This window comes from Suncus etruscus, chromosome 4, assembly GCF_024139225.1.
Source record: "Suncus etruscus isolate mSunEtr1 chromosome 4, mSunEtr1.pri.cur, whole genome shotgun sequence".
NCBI lineage: Eukaryota > Metazoa > Chordata > Mammalia > Eulipotyphla > Soricidae > Suncus > Suncus etruscus.
The window spans coordinates 132,559,995-132,586,395 of NC_064851.1; the positions used below are offsets into that span (position 1 = coordinate 132,559,995).

Here is a 26,401-nt window from a genome sequence, read left to right on the forward strand (position 1 = left end):
TTACTAGAGGACGATAAAGAGACATTGATCGGATTCAGCAAAAATTAAAAGTCGCTCTTTCGGTCCAAACCCCAAATCCACTTGATCTTCAATTTGCAAAGGGTTTTGGGGTTTCATTTTGGATGAAAACGAAGATGGCTTTTCATCGTAGCAGACTGAAAAAGTTAAACACTAGTTCGCTATGAAAAAAACCTGGGTTGTGTAACTTCTCCCGCTTCCTTCCAAAAAATAGTAAATGCCATTTTCTTCCAGCACCCCCCAACCCCCCTAGACTTTCTCTGGTGAAGGTCGCTCTCCTAGAAGTTCTCAAAAAACTGATGCAAAAAAAAAAAGAAAGAAAAAAAAAAAAAAGATGCAACTTGGGGGGAAACGTCTGTGAGGAAAACATGAAGCACCCAACCCCCCCGTGAGAGGAACTCCGCTTCCTATGAGTTCTCGAAACTTCCCCTGAGTCGGGAGGGGGTGCAGGAAAAAAGCGAGACATCCCAACACAAACCCAACCGCTTTCCTTCCGGCAGGCTCGGATTTCAGGGCCCCCGCGCGCCCACCCGCCGAGCCCCGACAGCGCCGAGCCCTCCCTCGAGCGCTCGACTGCCCGCCGCCTACGTGCGCGCGCAGGCGCTCTGGGTGGCGCTCGGGCGGGCGGGCCGGCCCGACACCGCCTCTGCCTATCGATTGGCGGAGGGGCGGAGGGGGCGGGGCCTCAGAGACAAACCCCGCCCACCCAACAGAGCCCCGCCCCCGGCGCGGCTACCCCGAGAGGCGCGCACGTGCCCCGCTGGCTTTCGGAGGCGCGGCGGACGGTCCGGTACGAACCAGCCCCGGCGGCCGCTGCTGCAAGTTCCCGGGACCGCGCGCTCCTGCCGCTCGCCACCGCCTCTGCACCCTCCGGAGCGGCGCGCGCGGCGCTGCCCCAGTAAGTGGCGGGAACGGGCGGGGAGAAGTCGGAGGCAGCTGCGGGCAGCGCGCGGTTTCTAACCTCTCAGGCCGCGGCCCCCGCGATGCTGTGGCTGCATTCGACCCCCGCCCGGTGTGAGGCGGGTGTGGGCTTTCGGGGTTTCCCGGGCAGGCCCCCCCCCCACTCGTTTAACACTGCTCTTTCGAGGGGCCCTGGGATTCGCTCAACGAGGAGACTGTGGATCCGGGCTTCCCGCCACCTTGGCTTTGCAGCTTGGAGAGGGGGGTCCAATTCGCCCGCCTTGCCGGAGAACACACACGTTGCACCGGGCCTTTTCCAGCCTAGTTCCCCCCCCCCCAAATATGAATAACAACGGAGCTTTTTTGGTTTGGGTTTGGGGTCACACCCTACAGCTCTCAGGGGTTCCTCCTGGCTCTGCACTCAGAAATCGCTCCTGGCAGGCCTCGGGGGGACCCTATGGGATGCCGGGATTCGAACCACCGACCTTCTCCATGCTATCTCTCTGGCCCAGAAGCTATTTTTTAAGGTTCTGGAAATGGTCCCAGAGGGCACTCAAATAAAATTTAACAGATGGCTCTAAAAATTTACTATTTTAAACGCATAGCCTATGTAGATCTACATGGATATATGGAGCAGCCAGCGCATCTGTTAGTTAAAAACTCAGCTTGGTTGAGAATTGGTTAAAAAAAAAAAAGGAAAAGGAAAAGGAGCCCCTCGGGTCTGGGGTCTGTCTGGATCCACTTGGAGGTTTTTCTTTCTTTCTTTCTTTGGTTTTTGGGTCACACCCGGCAGCTTTCAGGGGCTACTCCTGGCTCTATACTCAGAAATCGCTCCTGGCAGGCTCGCTTGGGGGACCGTATGGGATGCCGGGATTCGAACCACCAACCTTCTGAATGCAAAGCAAACGCCTTCCTTGCTATCTCTCCGGCCCCCCACTTGGAACTTTTAAACCCTTTAACTTGAGACGGGGCTGCTGTGCTGTTTTCAGCCCCAGCCCCGGTGTGTGTTGTGCTTTGCCTGCCAGCCTTGAACTTCACCTACCGCTGCCCAGATAGATGCCATTCTTATTTTTTGTCTCTCAGGGAACTGGGTCTCCAAGCTTTTCTTTTCTGGCAGAGAACTTGACGAAATTTACTTGCATTTTCCGAGTTTATAGATCCCTGCATTGATTGAACGGATTGCAAGATATGCCTCCTTGGTCCTTATCTCTGCCGGGGTTCGGTGCAGAGATTGCCTCGGGAAGTTAGCTCAAAGAGGAACTTTCGCTCACCAGGGAACAATCAGAAAAGTCTTGAAGTGATTTCAGATTTCAGGCTCAGCTTTAAACACTTTTCAGCTGCTTTTGCAGAAGCGTTGAAATAAAAAAACAAATACATAAACACGTCCAGAAAGCGTTTCTTTGGATTGGTCATCAGATTTTATCTAGTTGTTGGTATATCAACATATATGCTCTGTTCTTTTCGTTGGGAGTGATGGGTCAATTTTTTTTTCCTCCACTCTCTTTTCTGAACTTGGGGAGAAGCCAGGGAGATGAAGTTGATGTACTTCTGGCCTCTGATTAGATACTTTTTTTAACTCTTGCCTGAGCCAGTTTTTTAAAACTGTTGCTTCTTTTCTGTTTCACATGAATGCTTATCTCCTCGGGAACCTGCAAGCATTTGTGTTTGTCATCTTTCCCTATAGACACAGTAAGAATGTTCGAATATTCGACTTTTCCTGCGGCTACTTTTCACCTATCCTTAACATTGATTAAGTCATGTTTGCTTTGAATAACACTAAAACATAATATCTAGTGATTCCTCCGTCAAACATGTGCATGAGAAACTTTTCTTCCTTTTTCTAAAATGTTGCTCCTTTGTCTACTCTGACTTGATTAAGGAGTCCTCTAATGAGGGTTTTTCTTTTTTCTCCCTTGCCCTCACTTGGTTTCTACTGTCTTGTTTAGGAATTGTCATTTCCTTTACGGTGCTTTAATCTTTTGGGGTTTTTGCCATGGAGATCAAAGTCAAATTGTTTGGTACCTGCAGTTGTTTAGTTTACAGAATCCTTGGCCACTTTAGTTCTTAGGTAAAGGCTTTTTGATTCCAAAGTCTTTAATGATTACCAATGAGCTTTGAGCCTGGATTTTCTAAAAGAGAAGCTGAGAGGGAGAAATGGTAGATATTTTTAAGCAAGAATTTTTCTGTAAACCTCAGATTTTCAAAGTGGAAGTACCCATTCAAGTCTAGATTTTTTTTTTTATTCCTCTTGACTTAAATTATCATTGTTTCTCTGTGTTCTTTTGGGTAGATCTAGATCTTTTGGGTAGGCATATTTCAGCCTTGGCAATTTTCACATGATTTTGTCTCACAGTTTTGCTTTGGTGACATCTCAATTTAGCTGAGTTTTTGTCATATATATGTGCTGGCTGCTCCATATATCCATGTATATCTACATAGGCATGCGTTTAAAACAGTATTTTAGAGCCATCTGTTAGTTTTATTTTGGTGCCCTCTATGACCATTTTCAGAACAGAACCTTAAAAACAGCTTCTGTTGCTATTTTTCAAAGTCATTTCTTTAAATGGGATATGAACATGTATTGGTTTCAAGGATTGACTTCTTGTAGGCTGCTTAATGGATGCAGACATATTGGAGTAAGTCAAAAATTTTCAGTTGATTGTATTTGAATGATTTGAGTGTCTAGTACTTGTGCGTGTGGTTCAGTGGATTCTGAAACATGCACTTAACTGTAAGATTTCAATGATGTGATACTGTTGGGGTCCTCAAACTTTTTAAACAGGGGTCCAGTTCACTGTCCCAGACCATTGGAGGGTCTGACTATAGTAAAAACAAAACTTATGAACGAATTCTTATGCACACTGCATATATCTTATTTTGCAATGAAGAAACAAAACAGATACAAATACATATGTGGCCCACAGGCCATAGTTTGAGGACCACTGGTAAATGAATTGTAATATCTAGACAATGAATTTCTAAGACTGAATTTCCAATCTGAATAGTCAGGACCATAGAGATATAGCCTGATTTTTTAAATAAATTGCTCTTTTCATTGTTTTCTATTTTAGTAACTTTTCACTGTACTGTCCACATTTGTGCATGAACCTCTACCGTGTATGTCTTTATTGTTGTGAAAATGCCTTCCCTTTTAGTAATTTTAGAAAGGATATAAGCTCAGTCTCTAATTTTATATTTCTCCATGGTTAGAGTCCCTAGTCTATACTAGGCACTGGACAAGTGAAAGCAGTGTGACTGCAATTTCTTTTTAGGATTCTGCACTTTTTTTTTTTTTTTTTTTTTTTTTTTTTTAATTTTAGAAATTGTCTGGCAGTGGAAATGTAGATCCATTGACAAAACTAAACCAGCAGTTGGGGCTCATTTTCACTAGGTGCTACCAGGTTGATAAAGCTAAGTTAATTAGTTTTTTTCTCTGAACAATTCAGTAATTAACTGTTATGTATTACTCTATGGGAGGAAGTAGAACACTATTATTTCTTGCAGGATTATGAATTTTTAAATGTTTATGAGATCGGCCCTTGCTAGTTTCTTTAACATTGACGACATTTGGGGCTGGTGAGGTGGCGCTAGAGGTAAGGTGTCTGCCTTGCAAGCGCTAGCCAAGGAATGGACTGCCGTTCGATCCCCCGGCGCCCCATATGGTCCCCCCAAGTCAGGGGCAGTTTCTGAGCGCTTAGCCAGGAGTAACCCCTGAGCATCAAACGGGTGTGGCCTGAAAAACAAAAAAAAACAAAAAAACAAACAAACATTGACAACATTTAAACTAATGTGGTTCCATAAAGGTGGTATTGAATGTGTGGATTACACTTCTGATCTTATTTTGACTTTTACTTTGAATCTCTCAGAGAAATCTTTGGTTGTCTGCATAGAATATTTTTGGATATAATCTGATGTTATAAACCTGGGGAGAATCTTACATCCAAGATTGACTATCTAAACTAGAGTGTCATATAATAATTTAGTTCTGCAGATGATCTAAATTTATTATGATAATTTTTCCTTCTCCCCTGCAAAAATTAATAAATGAAAATAAGACCATTTCTATACCCCCAATTCTTGTGCTGCATGCTAGCACCTGTCTTCTGAAAATGTGCTGAACATGATTGATGAACAGGTGACAAAGAACATTTCAGGACCTTTCTTCCAGGAGTTGAAAAGAAGCCAACCCAATCATGTTGAATTCATTTTTGGAATATTTTATGAACAATGCACAATGAAGAATATTTTTTTGTCCCTTTAGATTTCATGCTAGTTTTCCCCACTATCATGGGGAGAATACTTTCTTTAGCCTACTTTGGCTTCAATATGCCCTGAACTTTTATTTGGTTATGCCGAGTATTACATTCTTTGTACCATCAAAGGCCATTCCCTCACACACATCCCAAGTCCAATGGAGACCTAATAGTGACAGTATATCGTGTCACTAGGGCTGCTCAAAAATACAGTAATCATGTGGTCTCATTTCATTTATTTTGTTATTTAGGGAGCTCCCTGAGTCACTGGGAGAAAAACCAGTGGCTCAACAGCAATTCAGTACAAGGCCTGAGGGTGCTGTGCTGCTTGGACCCAGCAGTGCTGCAAGATTACCTGGCATCCCTTTCAGTGTCAGGGGGCCTCCAGGACTGTACCTTCCCGGGAGTTGAACCCAAGTCATTCACATGCCTAGAACACATTCTAATTGCTGTTCTATCTCTAGGGTCTTATGCTTTAATTTTATATTACTACTTTGTTTGGAGTCAGATTTCTTTCTTTCTTTCTTTCTTTCTTTCTTTCTTTCTTTCTTTCTTTCTTTCTTTCTTTCTTTCTTTCTTTCTTTCTTTCTTTCTTTCTTTCTTTCTTTCTTTCTTTCTTTCTTTCTTTCTTTCTTTTTTTCTTTCTTTCTATTACTGTTCTATCTCTAGGGTCTTATGCTTTAATTTTATATTACTACTTTGTTTGGAGTCAGATATCTTCCTCCTTCCTTCCTTCCTTCCTTCCTTCCTTCCTTCCTTCCTTCCTTCCTTCCTTCCTTCCTTCCTTCCTTCCTTCCTTCCTTCCTTCCTTCCTTCCTTCCTTCCTTCCTTCCTGTTTTTGAGCCACACCTGGAGATGCTCAAGGGTTACTCCTGGCTCTGCCCCCTGAAATTGCTCCTGGCAGGCTCAGGGGACCACATGGGATGCCAGGAATCGGTCTGCCGCATGCAAGGCAAATGCTCTACCACTGTGCTATCTCTCTGGCCCCAGATTTTTTTGTTGTTGTTGGTTTTTTTGGGCCACATCCGAGGTGCACTGGGATTGCTCCTAGCTCTGCGCTCAGAAATCGCTCCTGGCAGGCTTGGGGGACCACATGGGATGTGGATGATTGAATCTGGGTCAGTCCTGGGTCATCTGTGTGCAAGGCAAACACCCTACCATTGTGCTACCACTTTGGCTCCTGGAGGTCAGATTTTTAAGATAAACCTGTTCCAGTTTAAAAAAAAATACTTGTCAGAGTTTTTTTTGTTGTTGTTTTTGGGCCACACCCAACTCAGAAATCGTTCCTGGCTTGGGGTGGGGGGACCATATGGGATGCTGAGAATTGAACTCTGGTTCGTTGGGTTTGGCAGTGTGTAAAACAAACGCCCTACTGCTATGCTATCACTCCAGGCCCACTTGTCAGAAAGTTAAGTAATAAACCATTAGGCTCACCTTTTATTCTTCCTAATTAAGCCTTTGTTGGCTTAAAGTTGTGAAGTGAGTTGTTGCTTTGATCATAATTAGAAGATAAGATTGGGTGGCTGGGAATTTCCTTTCCTTGGCTTTGGGTATCTAGCTAACATCTTGGTAAGTCATGCCAATGATTACTGTTAATGAAGTGACAACTACTCCATATTGAACCAGAGAGTTCTGCATGTTCAGTCTTACTTATTTATTTACTTACTTGTTTATCTTTAATCTGAGCATGGACCAGATTTCCAAAATGCAGTTTCATTTCTACTTTTAGAAATCATACAAAATCTGGAATTTGAAGTATATTTGAATGGCAGGGTGGGAAATAATTTGTTTCATAAATATAGTATATTATATTCCAAATGTGTGGAATCCTTTGGATTACGTTCTATCTACCCTTTTGCTGCCCAAAGAGTCTATCGAGAAACCAGGAATAAACTTTCAGTCCCTGCGCTCAGGACATTAACCAGTCAGGAAGAGTTATAAATTGCTTATTTTATATATATATCTGGAGGCATCAGGAGAGATAACAATCTGCTTATGGCTCACACCCCAGAAGAGGGTTTTACTTCTGGCTCTGCCCTCAGTGATTACTCCTGGTAGGTGTCTAGGAAACATGGCAGTGGCAGTTAGCTGCATTCACCGTACATGCCTTTACCTCTGTACTATCTCTCCAGTGCCTCATAGATATATATTTGGCTTTTGAGCCACACTCGGTGATGCTCAGGGGCTACTCCAGGCTATACGCTTAGAAATCACTTCTGGCTTGGTGGACCATATGGGACGTGGGGTGGGGGTGGGGTGGGAGGATCCAACCGAGGCTAGGGCAGGCAAGGCAGACACCTTACCGCTTGCACCACTGCTCCAGCCCCTTCATAGAATATTTTTAAAAAACATATACTGAAGACAGATCAGAAAAGACCATGCTTGATACACATAGGACCTAGTTCAATCTCCAGTGCCACGTGTGTGGCACTTCCCCCACCTTAATACAGAAGCATTGCTGGATTTAACTTTAGTGGCCCCCATGGACTTTGTGGCCTAAGCACCATCACATCCCAGCAATTGAATTGTCTGGCCTGATTTGCTTGCTATTGCCAGAGTGACCTTTCGGCTTCCTGAACTCTACTTGATAATGTCCCTCTCAGGTGTGCATTGTGGTTTTGACATAGTAGAAACACTTATAGTAGCCTCAAACATCATTATGGTTACTATTAGGGCAATTAAAAGTCGTAGGCCTGGGGCTGGAGAGATAGCATGGAGTTAGGCATTTGCCTTTCATGCAGAAGGTCATCGGATCCCGGTGTCCCATATATGGTCCCCAGTGACTGCCAGGAGCAATTTCTGAGCATGGAGCCAGGAATAACCCCTGAGCACTGCCGGGTGTGACCCAAAAACCACCAAAAAAAAAAAAAAGTTAAAACCTGTGGGGCATGAAGGGGAATGCCGGCACTGTTTAGTGGCCTTGGGGGCTGTTCCTGGCAATATTTAGCCTGTCAGCTGGCAGTTCTGTTGAGTAGCTCTGGAGTTAAATCTGATGTTGCTTGGGGCCTTGCAGTACCAGGGATTTTGAATGCCAATCCTTGCACATGCAAGGCATGCACTTGTTGGCCCTAATCTAGCTACTCAGCTCCTTAAATGGAAATATCGAAGAATAAAGCAATTCCAAAAGTTCAGTCAAGTTACAATTGATATCTTAATTTCTGTCTCTTACAGGTATTCTTCCTAAACTAACTAGGCAAGGTATATTGTACACAGTTAATGACTTGGAAAAGGGGAAGGGAACTCCAGGCATTTGGGAGACCATGTGATGCTGGGGGTTGAACCCCAGATTTCTACATGCAAAGTTTATACATTGAGTTTGAAACTCATCAAGGGTATTGTCAAGAATGGGAAGATTCATTTGGAATAATGAACTTCCACAAATAGTTAAAGCAATCCTCAGAAAAAAAGAAGATGGGAGGCATCACTCTCCCCAACTTAAAATTTTTTGGGGGATGGGTGCACACCCAACAGCGCTCAGGGGTTACTCCTGGCTCTACATTCAGAAATCGCTCCTGGCAGGCTCGGGGGATCATATGGGATGCCGGGGTTCGAACTGCTGTCCTGCATGCAAGGCAATGCCTTACCTCCATGCTATACTATTTTTATGTCATTGGTTCATGTATAACCCACAATATACATTATATATATTGGCTGAGTGTTGAGTGGATATCATTGTATTAAAATTATAAATTAATAAACCCAAAATTTTCCTAGATAAAGTAGTAAATAAAAAATTTACAGATGTTTCCTTGGTACTTTTACTTTAAGTGAAGACCATTATTAATGAAATAAGAGCTTCCTAGTTCCTCCAAAAGGACAGTTTTATGTAGATGGTGATATTTTTTTCTTTTTTCTGAAATTCACTTTATATTCACTTTCATAATGTTCCATCTGCAAAGATTTGTTTTTTTACCATTTCTTTGCATGTTGCTCAGAGTTCACATTGCTTGCAAGTAGTTTAGATAACTGTCCTGATAAAAATGCAAATGAAAAACTCTGATACTTCATATCAACTTGGAAAAATTCTGTGTTCAAAAATTAAAAATATTTTATCTGGCTTAATGATAGTAGTTTCAAGCCAGCAGCAAATTTTGAGTGGTTTACTTAATTCTGTCATTTGAGCTCTTGTTTGGGAGACATTTTTGTGGAAACCAGAAAGAACCTGGGTAAACTTCACCATACTACTATCCTGAGGGGTCAATTAACACTGTAGAGGGTTTGTGGATTTACTTTTGTTCCAGGATGATAATCTATGCAAGAAAATGAAGTCTATTTGACTATGACTAACAAAGTTAAGTGATTTTACTTAGTTGGGTCCTAATTTTTTGTACGGTTTTTTTTTTTTTTTTTTTTTTTTTTTTTTCTTTTGTGGTTTTTGGGTCACACCCGGCAGTGCTCAGGGGTTATTTCTGGCTCCAGGCTTAGAAATTGCTCCTGGCAGGCACGGGGGACCATATGGGACGCCGGGATTCGAACCGATGACCTCCTGCATGAAAGGCAAACGCCTTACCTCCATGCTATCTCTCCGGCCCCTTTTGTACGTTTTATTTCCTTATTTTTTTGCTATACCGAGAGGTACTCAGGTATTACTCCTGGTGGGCTTAGAGGACCATAATGGATGCTAGGTTTCAAACCCAGCATTGACTTTTGTGCAAGTCAAGATCCTTACCCAATGTCCTATCTCTCTAGTCCTTGAACTGGGCTTTTTAGGAATTGAAAGAAGAGTAATGGGCTTCATTCCAATCCAAAACCAACTGAAAGTTGGTTTTGTTCACCGCCTAAAAGCAGTATAGCCTTTTTGAGTTTTTCCCTTTAGCTGACATGATTATACTTGTTTATAAATATAAAGAATAGTCAATGCTGCTTTTTCCCTAAAGTTGGAGTATGTATAGCATAATATTTGAAATTCAACTTATACTGGCTCACTGTTATTCTAACGTGGATTATGAAAAATATCTGAAATATAAGTAAAGGTAACGATCTAACAGATCTAAAGTGGTCATCGAAGAGCAAGACAAGCATCACTGTATGACTGTAATCACAACTTTGCTCATTTTTTTACAGTGTGAATACCTGAAGCTTTTATGTATCCTGTTTATTTAAAACTTACCTAATGAAGAACATTGAGACAGAATCACTAATTTTAAAATTAATTTCTCTATATTGTTGTTGTTGTTTTTTATTTTTTGGTTTTTGGGCCACACCCGGCGGTGCTCAGGGGTTACTCCTGGCTGTCTACTCAGAAATAGCTCCTGGCAGGCACGGGGGACCATATGGGACACCGGGATTCGAACCAACCACCTTTGGTCCTGGATCGGCTGCTTGCAAGGCAAACGCCACTGTGCTATATCTCCGGGCCCTCTATATTGTTTTTTATTATTATGCCACACCAAATGGTGCTCACAGCTTATTCCTGGGTCTGTGCTTAGATATCACTCCTGGTAGTACCAGGGATTTGAATTGAAGTCAGCCATGTGCAAAGCAAGTGTCTTACTCCTATGTCATTTCTCTGGCCTGTTATTTAAATTCTTAACTTTTAAAGTAACTTGCTTCTAGTGTTTGTAGTGTTTTGTTGCACAAACCCCTCTTTTAAGAGCATTACATTTGTACATAGTGGTTGCGTAGGTGGAGTAGGACTGTGTATGCAGCATTCATCCAGAAAATAGCACAAAGCACATTTAAGTGCCACAAAGAAACAAAGTGGGTGTTGATAAAATTTCTAGTACTAGACTAGACCATGAAAACATACTGGACTAGTGCCTGTTTTAAATTCTCTAAAACTAAATTTTATCATATAAAACAAAACCATTAAAACAATCACTCACAGAGGATTATGCATAAATAAGACATGGTATCCTGCTCACTTACTGTACGGTAGAAATGGTGAGGCGGTTAATCGCTGGTAGCTGGTTTTGTATTCCTAAGTTTAAACTCGGTATATTTATGTTTATGTCTATGTTTATAAACTGTCTTGTTTATATGTCTTCTGAAACTTTGGCAGTACTGGCCATGGACAGTCCTCAGTTGCTAATACTGTATTTGAAAGACACAGTGCTAAACAGGTTTGGAAATGAAGTAAATTCTTGACATTTTGGAGCTCTTTTTATAAGCTAAGGAATGAAATCTTGGACTGGAGTAAATTTTTGGTTTTTGGGGTCATACCTGGCAGCGCTAAGGGGTAACCCTTGGCTCTATGCTCAGAAATCGCTCCTGGCAGGCTCTGGGGACCATATGGGATGCCGGGATTCAAACCACCGACCTTCTGCATGCAAGGCAAATAAATGCCTTACCTCCATGCTATCTCTCTGGCCCCAGGGTTGGAGTAACTTAAAGGGCTGAGGCACAGGCTTTGCACTCTGGAAGCTCAGATTTGACTCCTGGCATCCTGTGGTCCTCCAAGCATCATTGGAGCAGTATTCCCCCACCAGTGGATTAGTCTTGTTTCCCCACCCCAAATAAGAAACTCAAATCTTAAAGAAGTCAGATACTAGGGACAGGGTAAAGACTGGATTTTTAATCATTTTGACATTTTTAGAAAAAGCTTTGGTTTATATCAGCCCATTGCTTCTGTAAAAGCAAATCATAATTATTTCATTTTTGGGTCATGGCAGTGATGCTCAGGAATCATACCTGCAAGACAAGCATCTTACCCTCTTAGCTCTGACCTCATTACAATCATTTTAATAACTAGGGTAGGAATTATAAATGAGGAGCAAAGTCCAATTTTATCTTAAAAGTGTTTTTAAATTATATTAATAAATTAATTTTTAGTTTGCTGCTCAGAAATTACTCCTGGCAGGCCCCAAGTGGTTTTTTTTTTTTTTTTTTTTTTTTTTGGTTTTTGGGTCACACCCGACATTTCTCAGGGGTTTTTCCTGGCTCCGTGCTCAGAAATTGCTCCTGGCAGGCACTGGGGACCATATGGGACGCCGGGATTCGAACGGATGACCTTCTGCATGAAAGGTCTTACCTCCATGCTATCTCTCCGGCTCTGTGTTTTGTTTTTTTTTAAAGAGTTAAAATCTAAGTACTTCACACATTTGACTAATGCTTAGCTTAATGACATTCTTATGATATAAACAATTTATAAATGGCATGTTTTATGAGGAAATAAAGACAATGTTAACCTAAAAATAAAAACATTTTAAATGAATTCTCAGGGCCGGAGAGATAGCATGGAGGTAAAGCGTTTGCCTTGCATGCAGAAGGACTGTGGTTTGAATCCCGGCATCCCATATGGTCCCCTGAGCTTGCCAGGAGCGACTTCTGAGCATAGAGCCAGGAGTAACCCCTGAGCACGGCTGGGTGTGACCCCCCAAAAAAAAAAAAAAAAAAAAAAAAGATGATTTAAATGAATTCTAAAGTCACTAGGATTTAATCAGTGGTTCTCAAACTATGGCCAGCGGGCCACATATTGTATCTGTTTTGTTTCTTCATTGCAAAATAAGATATATGCAGTGTGCATAAGAATTCGTTCATAAGTGTTGTTTTTACTATAGTCAGACCGTCCAATGGTCTGAGGGACAGTGAACTGGCCCCCTGTTTAAAAAGTTTGAGGACCCCTGAAAATTGTATGTATGTACTTTTTTTGTTTGTTTTGTGTTTTGTTTTTAGGTCACACTGGGCAGTGTTCAGGGGTTACTACTGCTCTGTGCTCAAAAATTGTTCCTGGTAGGCATGGGGGATCATATGGGTTGCTGGGATTTGAACCACCTTTCATCCTGTATCAGCTATGTGCAAGGCAAACGCCCTGCTGCTGTGTTATCTCTCTGACCCCTGCCATATGTGTACTTTCAAACAAATTTTATTTGATGTGTTCTTGTGCTATTTACTTTAAAAGCTTTTTGAAATTTTACTTTTTCTAGTTCTCTATCATAGGTAACAGATGGTTTGCACTTAGTTCAGTGAACCAAACCAAAAAAGAGCAGACTTTGCATAAAATAGTTGTTGATAGTGCATTTTTTTCTTACTGAAAGGGATCATATGAACTTTCTGAATAAATTAATAGCATATTTACATTTTCTGATTTTTTTTTGCTACTGAATACAATACAAAAGGAAAATGAAGGACAAACAATCTAGTATTGTTGCTTTAAAAGTTATTCTTACAAATTATGTAAAACATTTTTTCATTCTTCCTGCATTGCAAACTCTAGGTATGTTCCTTTTTTGAAGACTAGGTATGTTCCTTTTTTGAAGACTTCTAAAATTCATGAATTGTTCCAGTGACTTTAAAAACAGAAAGTACTATTTATGCCATAGACATATTGGAAATAGTAGCAAATTAATTTTATGAAAACTTTAAACACTAAAACTTAGAGAACCTGTATTTTGTGAAACCCAATTTTGAAAGAATCTTACATTTGCTACGTAATATTTGACTTTATATTGCTTGGCTATATAGATCTTATAGTTATTGGTTGAACTCATGTGTGGTGACATGTTAGAAGGGATAGTGGCATAAGGCAAGCATTATGGTTCTTTCTGAGAAGAGTTGACTTGACTAGTGAAAAGTACAGATGCCAGCAGTCGTTGTTATCAATAATTATGGAGAGTTTGGCTTTTTCTTTTTAAAGAATGGATCTGGAAGGGCTAGGGATGTATGTAACTTAGTGGTAGAACCTTTGCCTTGGATGTGTGAATCCCTGTGGCACCTCAAACAAACAGTGGGCTTTTATTTTAACACAATAATTTTATGTTTTGTATATTAGACCAGGAAAATCAGGGAAGTTGAATTTTTAACTAGTATATATAACCTTTTTTTTGTTTTGTTTTGTTTTTGGGCCACACCCGGCGGTGCTCAGGGGTTACTCCTGGCTGTCTGCTCAGAAATAGCCCCTGGCAGGCACAGAGGACCAGGATTCAAACCAACCACCTTAGGTCCTGGACCAGCTGTTTGCAAGGCAAACACCGCTGTCCTATCTCTCCGGGCCCTAGTATATATAAACTTTTAACTAATAGTTTCTATTTGCTTGTTACTTGAACCTGAATTTAGGCAATCAAAATTATAAAAAAAAATGCTTTATTGAATTAAATAAAATTCTGTTGAGCAAATGAAAAAGGGAGAAGAAGATGAAAGCAGTGTGTGTGTATACTCGGATTGAACCTTGGAATTAACATAGTTATTATTTATTTGGGGACCATGCCTGGCAATGCTCAGGGGTTATTCCTGCCTCATTGCTTGGGGATCCAGGGACCATACAGTCATTGATCAAACTATGTACTGTAGCTTTTTGAGTACGAGAGTCTTTGGCCCACAAAGTTTTAAGATAGAGATAGAAAAAATTGAGAGGGTTACATCCACTGGTGCTCAGGGCTGACTTTGTTTTCAGAGATTATTCCTGGCAGTGCTTGGGGGACCGACCATATGGGTGTCGGGGATATAGAATCCAGGTTTTCCTCATGCAATGCAAAGTGCCTTACTGTTGTACTACCTGCTCTGGCCACAGAAAGAATTTTCTTGGTATTAACCACAATAGAACTTCAACCAAAATTACTTACTAAATTAAATTTTCAATGTGTTCAAAGACTTTTCTTCTTGGAAGTGGAGTGGGCACAAAGGTAAACCTGCATCTAGTGCATCTTGGACACCCTGCTCTCATATTGGACTGTTTTGTAGATTGTGCTCTGGCATCTCTCTTAACCCTCTACTGTGTTTGGCACATGCAGATATTCTTTTGCCTCGTTTTAATGCTTTGAATAAGATCAGCTTTGAAGAGCATTGTTACAAGCACTTGGCAGATGATGATTTGGGAACATGAAATAGTGTCTGAAGAAACTATCCCAGTGTATGTACTTTTTGACTGAAGAATGGTAGACTGACTTCCTCCTCTCCCTTATTCTCTTCCTACATTCTCCCCTCAATTCCGGTTGCAAGCCATTGTTTCTTACAGTGAGTTCCAGTGCCCTCCTGGAATCACCCAGGAGAATGGTGGTAGCCTCCTGTGGAATTGTATTGGATGCTTTCTCTTGGTGCATTTCTGAAGAGTACCGAGTAATATTTTTTTCTGGAAAAAAGGAAAAGTGGGTGAAGTAAAAGGACAAAAATGTTTGTGAGCCTCAAATGCTAATTTTTGCCTAATTGACAACCTTTTCTGATTATAAAACCAGAAAGTAAGGACTATAATTCTGAAGCTTGTTAGAAAAAGCCACATTACCAACCATTTATAAAAGAATCAAGCATTTCACTTTGTGTGAAAGAGTACTTTTAAATTAAAAACTGTCCTATTTTCTCCATTGTCAGCTTTTCTATTACTCATCACTTTCAGTCATTACTTTTCTGAATAACTTTTAAAAGAAGCTGGAAAGGACTCAGTTCTGACTAAATTAGAGTATGTAAGAAAAGTTACTATTTTCCAAAATCCCATAGTAGATGTTACATTTGTTACTAGATGTTACTAGTGGATGTTACATTTGTTACTGTAAAAATTAATCACAGGCTAGAATTTAGTGAATTAAGTTTTTTGTACTTGGGGCCGGGTAGGTGGCGCTGGAGGTAAGGTGTCTGCCTTGCAAGCGCTAGCCAAGGAAGGACCGCGGTTCTATCCCCCGGCGTCCCATATGGTCCCCCCAAGCCAGGGGCGATTTCTGAGCGCATAGCCAGGAGTAACCCCTGAGCGTCAAATGGATGTGGCCCAAAAACCAAAAAAAAAAAAAAAAAAAAAAAGTTTTTTGTACTTAATGTTTCTAAAACATAAGTCATCATAGATGTATATATAGTTAGAAATACACACGTTGGGGCCGGGCGGTGGCGCTGGAGGTAAGGTGCCTGCCTTACCTGCGCTAGCCTAGGAGACGGACCGCGGTTCGATCCCCCGGCGTCCCATATGGTCCCCCAAGCCAGGAGCGACTTCTGAGCGCATAGCCAGGAGTAACCCCTGAGCGTTACCGGGTGTGGCCCAAAAACCAAAAAAAAAAAAAAAAAAAGAAATACACACGTTTTGGGGCTGGAGCGGTGGCGCAAGCAGTAGGGCGTTTGCCTTGCATGTAGTGACATAGGACAGACCGCGGTTCCATCCTCCGAGTCCTATATGGTCCTCTAAGCCAGGAGCAATTTATGAGCGCATAGCCAGGTGTCACCCCTGAGCATCATTGGGTGTGGCCAAAAAAAAAAAGAAATAAAAACACACATTTTTGTTGTGTGTGTGTGTGTGTGTGTATATATATATATATATATATATATATATATATATATATATATATATATATATATATATATATTTAAAACATTATATATAGCCTGCCAGGAGTGACTTCTGAGTGCAGAGCCTTGAATAACTCCTGAGTTCTGCTGGGTGTGACCCCCCCCAAAAAAAAACCCATTATATATAATCTAAATTATAAATTAGTTCTGCTAATAGGTTTTTAATATATGTAATATATAATATATAAATATGTATTATAATGTGCATAATTTTAGATTTTATACAGATAAAATCTAAAGAAACTTATTGGCAGAACTAGAACTTTAGATCTAATTTTACAAAGATAATAACTTTTTATAAAAAGTGCTTAACTGGGGCCAGAGAGATAGCGCTGTGGTAGGGTTGCTTTGCACTTGGTCAACTTGGGATGGACCCCAGTTCAATTCCTGGCATTCCATATGGTACCCTGAGCCTGCAAGGAGTGATTTCTGAGTATAGAGCCAGGAACAATCCCTGAGTTCTAGCAGGTGTGGCCCTAAAACAAACAAGCAAACAAAAACAAAACAAAACAAAAAGTGCTTAACTGTCACCAGACACTAAGCTGGAGGATTTATAAAGCCTAAACAAATTTTCCATGTTGAAAACATTTCTCATATATGTTATCATTTTGGAAGTGGAAACCCACTCTAAAGCCACCAAAGTTTTATGTTCTATTAGGTCACCTCTTGATAAACTAACATTAAAAGCTAATGATTTTATAGCAGATGTTCTACACTCTTTAGGCAAATGAAATCTTTGACTCATAAGCACAAAAAATAATTTTTAATCTTAATTTTGTTCTTTTAAAATATATGGATACTGAGTAGGTATGGTACATCTACTCAGTGCAGAACTTTTCTGATTATTTAGATACAGGTACAAATTAAAAAGGAATTTTTTTTCTTGAAAAATTTAATTTCTTGAAATCTGGGAACTGATAGTCTAGGATTCTAGGTCAGACTTATTGCATGTACCCAGAGTAGAATACCAGGATGTGACTTTGTCCCCAGGCCCTATAAAATCCAGTATCTGTTAGCAAAATAGATATGCCAGGGAGCTGGAATGTGACTCAGCAGTAAAGCACATGCTTTGTTCATTTGGCCCCTGTCCTGCAGGGCCTCATGAGCACCTGTGAGATATAACCTTGAAGGTGCTCAGGGATTACTCCTGGCTGTCAGCTCAGAAATAGCTCCTGACAGGCACAGGGGACCATATGGGGACACCGGGATTCAAACCAACCACCTTTGGTCCTGGATTGGCTGCTTGCAAGGCAAACGCCACTGTGCTATCTCTCCGGGCCCATAAAGCAATTTCTTTTTTCTTTTTTTTTTTTTTTTTGGTTTTTGGGTCACCCGGTGATGCTTAGGGGTTACTCCTGGCTATGCGCTCAGAAGTCACTCCTGGCTTGGGGGACCATATAGAATGCTGGGGGACTGAACCACGGTCCATCCTAGGCTAGCGCTGGCAAGGCAGACACCTTACCTCTAGCTCCACCATGCTGGCCCCTTATTTTTTTTAAATAATAACTTTATTTAAACCCCTTGCTTACAAACATGATTGTGATTAGGTTTCAGTCATGTAAAGAAAACCCTCCTTCACCAGTGAAATATTCCCACCACCAGTAACCCAAATCTCCCTCAACCCCATCCCACCCCCACCTGTACTCTAGACAGGCTTTCCAGTTCCCTCATTTATTCCCATGGTTATGATAGTTCTTAGTGTAGTTATTTTTCTGCTTAAAAAGAGGAGATTGGGAAATATGAAGCAGCTATTGAAGGAACTGAGTCTTTGCTTCATTTAATTTTGGAACAACTTAATTGCTAAGTTTTCAAGTTCCCTTTCTTCTCTTTGGTCTTATTTTTCATTTGGAGTCACATCTGGAGGTGCTCAGTCAGGTACTTGTAGTCTGGGCTCAGGAAATTCTGCCAGAGGTACTCAAGAGGTCTAGTGACAAGAATCAAACCATAGCTTCCTACATGCACAGCATGTGCTCATATATTGGGCTATCTCTGGCCCCCAGATTTTCCTTTTGTTCTTTTTCAGTGAGAACAATTGCACCTCAGTAGAACATTCTTTTTCTGCTTGGGAGCCATATTCATCTTCTGGGCTTGCATCACTGTCCTTTTATTTAGCTAAAAATATCGTATTGTAAAAATGATTATTAAGACCTCATTTCCAAGCAGATTCTACTTTTTTAAAATTCATGAATCCTGGGACTGGAGCGATAGCCTAGCATTGCCTTGCATGCAGCTGACCTGGGATTGATCCAGGTCGATCCTCGGCACCCCATATGGTCCTTTGAGCCTGCAAGAAATGATTTCTGAGCGCAGAGCCAGGAGTGACCTCTGAGCTCCACCAGGTGTGGCCCCCAAACCCATAGATAGATAGATAGATAGATAGATAGATAGATAGATAGATAGATAGATAGATAGATAGATAGATAGATAGATAATCAATCCTAGTTGTTCTCTTGGAAGTATTACAATAATGAGGATAAAGGCGGTAGAGAATGATAGATAAATTTTGCTCAAGTGAAAAAAGGTAAAATGTGGGCCCAAGAGATAGCATGGAGGTAAGGCATTTGCCTTCCATGCAAAAGGTCAGTGGTTCGAATCCCGGCATTCCATATGGTACCCCGAGCCTGCCAGGAGCGATTTCTGAGCGTAGAGCCAGGTGTGACCCAAAAACCAAAAAAAGAAAAGAAAAAAGGTAAAATGTGATCTGAAAATTTACAGTAGTCAGTATTGTTTACTGGGCTAAGTAAGCTTCTTTTTGTGGACTTTTAGGAAATTATTTTGTGTGGATATAGTAGTACAACTGTTACTGAAGGAAGTACCTGGGCTACTTTTCAGAATTAAATATTCCGTGCATAGTACTGGGAAAAGAGGAGGCAAGAGAATTACAGTCTTGAACACTAAATAAACTTATTGCATCAGGTGAACCTTTAAACTTAAAAGATTTTCCTAATCAATATTTATCTGATCTAAGTAGTGGCTATGAAATGATGTAATACTCCTTGACACTTTTCCAAAAATCACCAGTATTGTGAGTCCATAACTTGCAGGAATTTTTATTTTCAAGTGACCACAAATTTACTTACCTGTAACTTTGAGAGAAGATGAGGAAATTAAGGGGATAAAAAATTTAGACAGTGTGTACTCTGGCTGAATTTCTACTTATCTGACTACTGATATATACATCTGCAGAGAACCATTTTAAAACTTGATTTTCTGGAGCCAGAAAGATAGTACAGAAAGTAACTATGGCTCTTGCCTTGCATGTGGCCCACTGGTTTCAATTCCTGCTATCTCTTGTGGCCAGGAGTGATTCCAGAGTACAGAGCCAGAAGTAATGCCTGAGCACCATTGGGCATGTACCCCAAATAAAAACAAACCAAAAAACTTGATATTTTTTTTCAGCCACAAAAGTGAAATTGTATCATCGGTTTTAAAAATCCAATTGACAGATATTTTAGTTGATAACCTTATAACTAAATCTGGTTGACTTAATATCTGAATCATTTGTTTTCATTTAATCTGAATTGTCTATTTTATTTAAGGGCTGGAAGAAATATAAGGACATTTGGTGGAGGGTCTTGGGTGTTTTGGGGGTGATAAGGTGAAGTAAATCTACACATCAAAATCATAAATGTCTGCATTATTGTCAGTGTGACCTATGGTAAATATAATAAAAAATGTCAAAGTAATGGTAGAAATAAGGTATCTTTATTCCTTTGTGGCCAGGTTCTTGGTATGAACACAATTAGGCATGCATGTAATTGTGTCAATAGCTTACTCTTATGTAGTATGCCCTTTATTTGCCCTGATTAGCATAATAAGAATAAAATTATTACCATTCTTATATATTGCCAAACAGATGTTTTGGTAGGGGGAGTTGAAGTTATTGGGCTATATCCAAAGGTGCTCAGGAGTCACTCCTAGTGGTGTTTAGGGAATTATATGTGGTGCTGGGATTGAACTATTGTCAGCTTCATGCAAGGCAAGTAAGTGCCTTACCCAACATGTGTCCTATCTGCAGCCCCAGCATTCCACATATTTGAAGAAATATATCTTTCTTGTTAGTCTTTGTTTTTCCCTTGAGTGAAAAAGAGAGGCTGGAGCAATATTAACAGCAGGTAAAGAGTTTACCTTACATTTTGGCCAACCTTGGCTCAATCCCTGACAGTGGATACAGTACCGTGAGCACTGCTGTGTGAAGCTCAAAAGCATAACTAATATAAAATAAAAGAAGTTTATTTAAAAATATTAAACCTTACAAAAGGTAAGAATAGTATATACTACTGCAATTTGCTGCACACTTCTTATTTAATCCTTGTAGCAGTTATCTGTTTCAAAGGTGAGAAAACTAAAACCTCAGCCAGGAACCTGGCTAAGGACTCTCAGCAGGATCCGCACTCTGGGCCCTCAGTGCTCCCTTTCTCCAACATTAGAACACTGACTGTTGCTTTTATTGTGTTTCAAGTAATGACCTGGTTTTCAGACCCTTCCCTCTGCCCTGGTGACCCTTTGTTGGACTTACTTATTCTTCATTTAAGAAAAAAATGGTGGGGCTGGAGAGATAGCATGGAGGTAAGGCATTTACCTTTCATGCAGATGGTCATCAGTTCGAATCCCGGTGTCCCATATGGTCCCCCGTGCCTGCCAGGAGCAATTTCTGAGCCTGGAGCCAGGAAAAACCCCTGAGCACTGCCGGGTGTGACCAAAAAAAAAAAAAAAAAAATGGTGGCTATCCTCAAGAAAGCCAACCATTCAAGAAGAGCTTTAAATGGCTGCTGTGTGTCAGGTACTTGTCAAGTGTGGAATACTTCAGGAACCAAGCAATCCATTTCCCTCATGAACTTCAGTTTACCTGGGGACCTTGGCTCCATCCACAGCCAACACAAGGAACTGAATAGTCAGAGTAGCAAGCTCTGGGCTGTTAAGAAGTTAAAATGGGAATTCTGTGTGAGAACATCCAGTACTTTATCACATATGTGTCTAATATCTGCTGGTTCTCCCCTGTTTACTCCTACAGATAGATTCCTTCTGTGGATCACAAAAATAATGTTGACTTCAACTAAATTCTACCAATTTATTTCTAGGCACAAAATGAGACTACAAAAAAGTTTTGGTAAAAGTAAAGAAAGGTTGCTGATACTATCAGAAACTATTTGAAATAAAATCTAAGGAAAATAAAAAGACAAATAATGTGTTTTTCAGGGCCGAAAGAATTTTGTCTTGTTTTGAAAAAGCTTTTTAATTCAAAAATATGAGAATTGGGCCCAGAGAGATAGCAAAGCCGCATTTGCCTTGCAAGCAGCCGATCCAGGACCAAAGGTGGTTGGTTCGAATCCCCGTGTCCCATATGGTCCTCCGAGCACTGCTGGGTGTGGCCCAAAAACCAAAAAAAGAAAAAAAATGAGAATTGAGAATTTTAGGTATTTGAGAACTTAAGAGAGATAGGAATTTTAGGTATTTTGAGAACCTAAGAGAGATAAGGAATAACTTTTAGATAATTAGATATGTTAGAAAATGAATAGAGTTTTAGAAAATGTTATGTGTCCTCGTAAAAGTATGAGTTTTTTTTAACTGCAGGAAGCAATATATTGAAACATTGGAGGTTGTAGCTAAAAGAAATTAGTTTAATTAAATTTAAATTCAATTAGTTTTATTAATTATATTAGTTTAATAAAAAATTTAAAGCATACTATGATACTTATCTAATTGCTTTTCTTGGTTCTTAAAACTTAACTCTGATTTCTTTTATTTGATTGACTGTTTTTCTTTTCGTTTTAAGATAGTAGTGATCTGCACCCGTTTGCCTTGCAAGCAGCCGATCCAGGACCAAAGGTGGTTGGTTCTAATCCTGGTGTCCCATATGGTCCCCTGTGCCTGCCAGGAGCTATTGCTGAGCAGATAGCCAGGAGTAACCCCTGAGCACCGCAGGGTGTGGCCCCAAACCAAAACAAACCAAAACAAAAGATAGTAGTGATCTAAGGATTTGAAATTTGAGATGAGGGCTTGATTTGTTTTGCAGGAATAAAACAAAGGGCCTTGGGCCAGAGTGGTACTACTGTGGATAGGATATTTGCCTTGCATGTGATTGACTTTGATTTGATCCCCTGAGCCATTCAGGAGTGATTCCTGACCTTAGAGCTAGGAGTAATCCTAAACAGCATAGAGCCCAAGGGAAAAAAAACAAAAACAAAAACAATAACACCCTCCCAAAACAGGAGTTCCACAGGTGGTGTACTATAACTTGGTCACATCCTTGCCCCATTTTTAGATGTGCTTTTAAGGGCCCGGAGAGATAGCACAGCGGCGTTTGCCTTGCAAACAGCCGATCCAGGACCAAAGGTGGTTGGTTCGATCCAGGACCAAAGGTGGTTGGTTCGTATCCCAGTGTCCCATATGGTCCCCCGTGCCTGCCAGGAGCTATTTCTGAGCAGACAGCCAGGAGTAACCCCTGAGCACCGCCGGGTGTGACCCAAAAACCAAAAAAAAAAAAAAATAGATGTGCTTTTGAAATTATTATCTTGGGGCTGGCGAGGTGGCGCTAGAGGTAAGGTGTCTGCCTTGCAAGCGCTAGCCAAGGAAAGGACCACGGTTAGATACCTGGGCGTCCCATATGGTCCCCCCAAGCCAGGGGCAATTTCTGTGCGCTTAGCCATCAAATGGGTGTGGCCCGAAAAACCAAAAAAATAAAACTATTATCTTCCAGGGCTGGAGAGATAGCATGGAGGTGGGGCATTTGCCTTGCATGCAGAAGAACTGTAGTTCGAATCCGGGCATCTCATATGGTCCCCTGAGCCTGCTGGGGGCCATTTCTGAGCGTAGAGCCAGGAGTAACCCCTGCGCGCTGCCGGGTCTGACCCCAAAACCAAAAAATATATATTATATTTTCCAAAAATATTTTTGATAACATCTTGATATGACTTTCAAATTATCTTTTCATCTTTTGGTCATTAGGTGTATTGCAAAAAAACTGGGAACAGTTAGCTAGATTTCTGTGGTTATCCTTGTTTCTAGATTTTATGCTGTAGAGATTTTATGCTGTATGTATGGTGCTCTTTGGCAGGAGAACCTTGGGTTCACATCCAACTTTGATTTTGAGCAAGTTATTTAATTTGAGTGTTATTTTCATCATCTGAAGATGGAACATTTGCCCTGAAGTGGTTGGGAGGATTTCATAAAATAAAGCCTGTCACTTTCATCACCTAATAGGAAATTAATGGGTGATTCCATTTTTTTCTTGTTTTTATGTTTCAGAGCCTGGGCATAAAATGAATGAACTTGTTGTTTAAAAATGGCTTTCTCCATAAGTTCCCCCACAGATGATAGTCTCAAATACTTTTTCTCCTTTCATTCATCTCTTTTGCACAACTTGCTCAAAAACCCCTGACTAAAGGCTGCTGTACCTTGCAGCTCTATTGATTCTGGTTTTACTCTTTAGCTGCTATATAGAGCTGGGTGATATAATCATTAGCTAACACTGGATTTTAACCAAACTGTGGTGACAAGTTTCTTAAGGCATACTTTGAATAGTATTTCATCTCAATTTAGAATGTGTGCTTCACAACTGGACTGTTTATTGGCGAAGCACTGCTCTGTGCTTCGTTCTGCAGGCTGTGACGATTTACACTTCTCTCACTGTTTCCTCAGTCCAGTGAGTGTTTATTGTGGGAGAAGTCTGCATTGCCACTTGACATGGAAATTTCAGGGGCTGGAAAGTGAGTAGGGGTTCGCCTTTGACGCAGACAACCTGGGTCTAATCCCCAGCATCACATATGGTCCCCTGAGAGCCACCTGGCGTGATACCTGAGCGCAGAGCCAGGAGTAAGCTCTGGACATAGCCAGGTTGCTACACCACCCTCCCCTTCTCTTCCCAGAATAAAAAAGAAATATAAACTAAACTTTACACAGTCTCTTAGGTAGCATACACCAAAATGACCAAATCAGTAGCAATAAGAGAAGAATAAATTTTTTCTTCAATTGGGAGGCTTTGTTCATAGTTTTGAAAACACTAATGCCAGTATTACATCTTTTAATGCATAGTCAGACTTGATTTTTGTACCCTCATAAATATTAGCTTAAGTACTTCATTTTGGCTGTGTTATCTATAAATTAGAGATGGTCATACTAGCTACCTCAGGACTGTTGGGCAATGAGTATATACGGTAATAGAGCTGCAGAAACGAATATCATAGTGGCAGCTTATTTATGTATAGTTCATGAGCATGACTCATTCCAAGAACTTAGAGAGTTTGGGATCATATATCCAGTGTTACTCAGTCTTACTCCTGGCTCGGTGCTCACTCCTGGAAGGCTTGGATGTCTGTATGGGGTGCTGGTAATAGAAGTTAGGTTGTCTGCATTAAAAGCTAGTGCCCTGTCTATTGTACTCTTTTACAGACCCCCTTTTCCCCCCAAAACTCGTTTTTTTTTGGTTTTTGGGTTACACCAGTGATGTTCAGAAGTTACTCCTGACTATGCACTCAGAAATTGTTCTTGTTTTAGGGGCCATATGGGACGCTGGGGATCGAACCGTACCCCATCCTAGGCTAACGCTTGCAAGGCGGATGCCTTACAGCATGCACCACTGCTCCAGCCCAAAAAAATCTTTTTTTTAATGTTAAATTTTTTATTGACTTCTCACTAAGCAACATCAAGAGAATGTTTCTCTTATTTTTCTTCTAGCTGCCACTTTATCTCCCCAAGATAACTACCAACTTGCTGTTCTGAATCCTGTTCCATCTGGATCTGTCCTTCCTGGGTACCCAATGTGCTATTGCACCAGCCGCTGATTTGTCAGTATTATTGATTAGACTAATACTTGAAAGGTGACCACATTTTTTTACTATTAGCTTTTTTTTTTTTAAAAATGCTAATTTTAGAGCATTTGCCATTTTTTTGAGCATTTGTCTTTTAGGAAGAAGATAGTGAAAAACAAAGTAAAGGTCAGAGAAAGCTTGTATTTCAGAAAAATAGAGGAAAAGTCATACAGAACTTAGGGCTAAGTATACTTTTAACTTTTTTTCCCCCCCCTTTTTTTTTTTTTTGGTCACATCAGGCAGCGCTCAGGGGTTACTCCTGGCTCTATGCTCAGAAATCGCTCCTGGCAAGCTCGGGGGATTATATGGGATGCCGGGATTCAAACCACCACCCTTCTGAGTCTTGCAGTTTGAATGAACATTTTCATGGAGGAATGATACCAAGGGAGTTCTGCTCTCTAGTCTATATTGGACTCTCCTCTATATACCTGGAGGTCTTTTTCCTGGCCCTGACTAGAGCAAGGAGACTAGCACGGAAGAGCCCCCAAAAGTGGTTGAGAGTGTAGGGATGCCAAACCCAACTCTGGACCAGTGTCCTTTCTCAGAACAACACTTTGCCACTGTGCAAGCAATTGAAATGGGGAAGAGTCAAATCAGACTGGGTTTGAGTGGTTTTGTGTCCCTTTTATAAAGCTTTCTGCCAAGCCACATCCATTGGAATACCCAGCAGTCATGTTCAGGAAACTGTACTCGACAGTCCTTTTAGCTGACTGTAGAATGTCATTAAGACTGCCTTAATGACCACAATGATTTTAGCAGCAGTCTCATAGGCAAGAAGAGAGTGATCTGGGTCGTACACAGAGCCTTGGAGACAGGCACGTGTACTTGGTCATGGAGAAGCTGAGAATGTGTTTTGGACCCTAAGTATTCTCTGGCACTGGTTAATGCCCAAGAGGAGATTCTTGCTATGTGGGTTTGTTGGTATTTTTTTTTTGGGGGGGGGGGGGACACAGCCAACAATGCTCAGGGGTTATAACCCTTGGTCTGCACTCAGGAATCTCTCCTTGAGGGCTCTGAGGACCATGTGGGATGCTGGGGATTGAACAATGTAGGCTGCATGCAAGGTAAAACCCCTTACCTGCTGCTGTAAAATCACTTAGATTCCCCCGCCTTTTTTTTTTTTTTTTGCTTTTTGGGCCACACCCAGTGACACTCGGCTTATTCCTGGCTGTGAGCTCAGAAATTGCTCCTGGCTTGGGGGACCATATGGGATGCTGG

General features: G+C 41.0%; 1 protein-coding gene across 1 annotated transcript in view; it reads left to right on the forward strand.

Annotated features, from left to right (window-relative positions):
- Window positions 1-781: 781 nt before the first annotated feature.
- SLC7A2 (solute carrier family 7 member 2) overlaps window positions 782-26,401 on the forward strand; it is a 70,120-nt gene continuing 44,500 nt past the window's right edge. The window contains exon 1 of the mRNA XM_049772348.1: window positions 782-916. The gene's annotated coding sequence lies outside the window, so the exon portion shown is untranslated. The remainder of the gene's footprint in view (window positions 917-26,401) is intronic.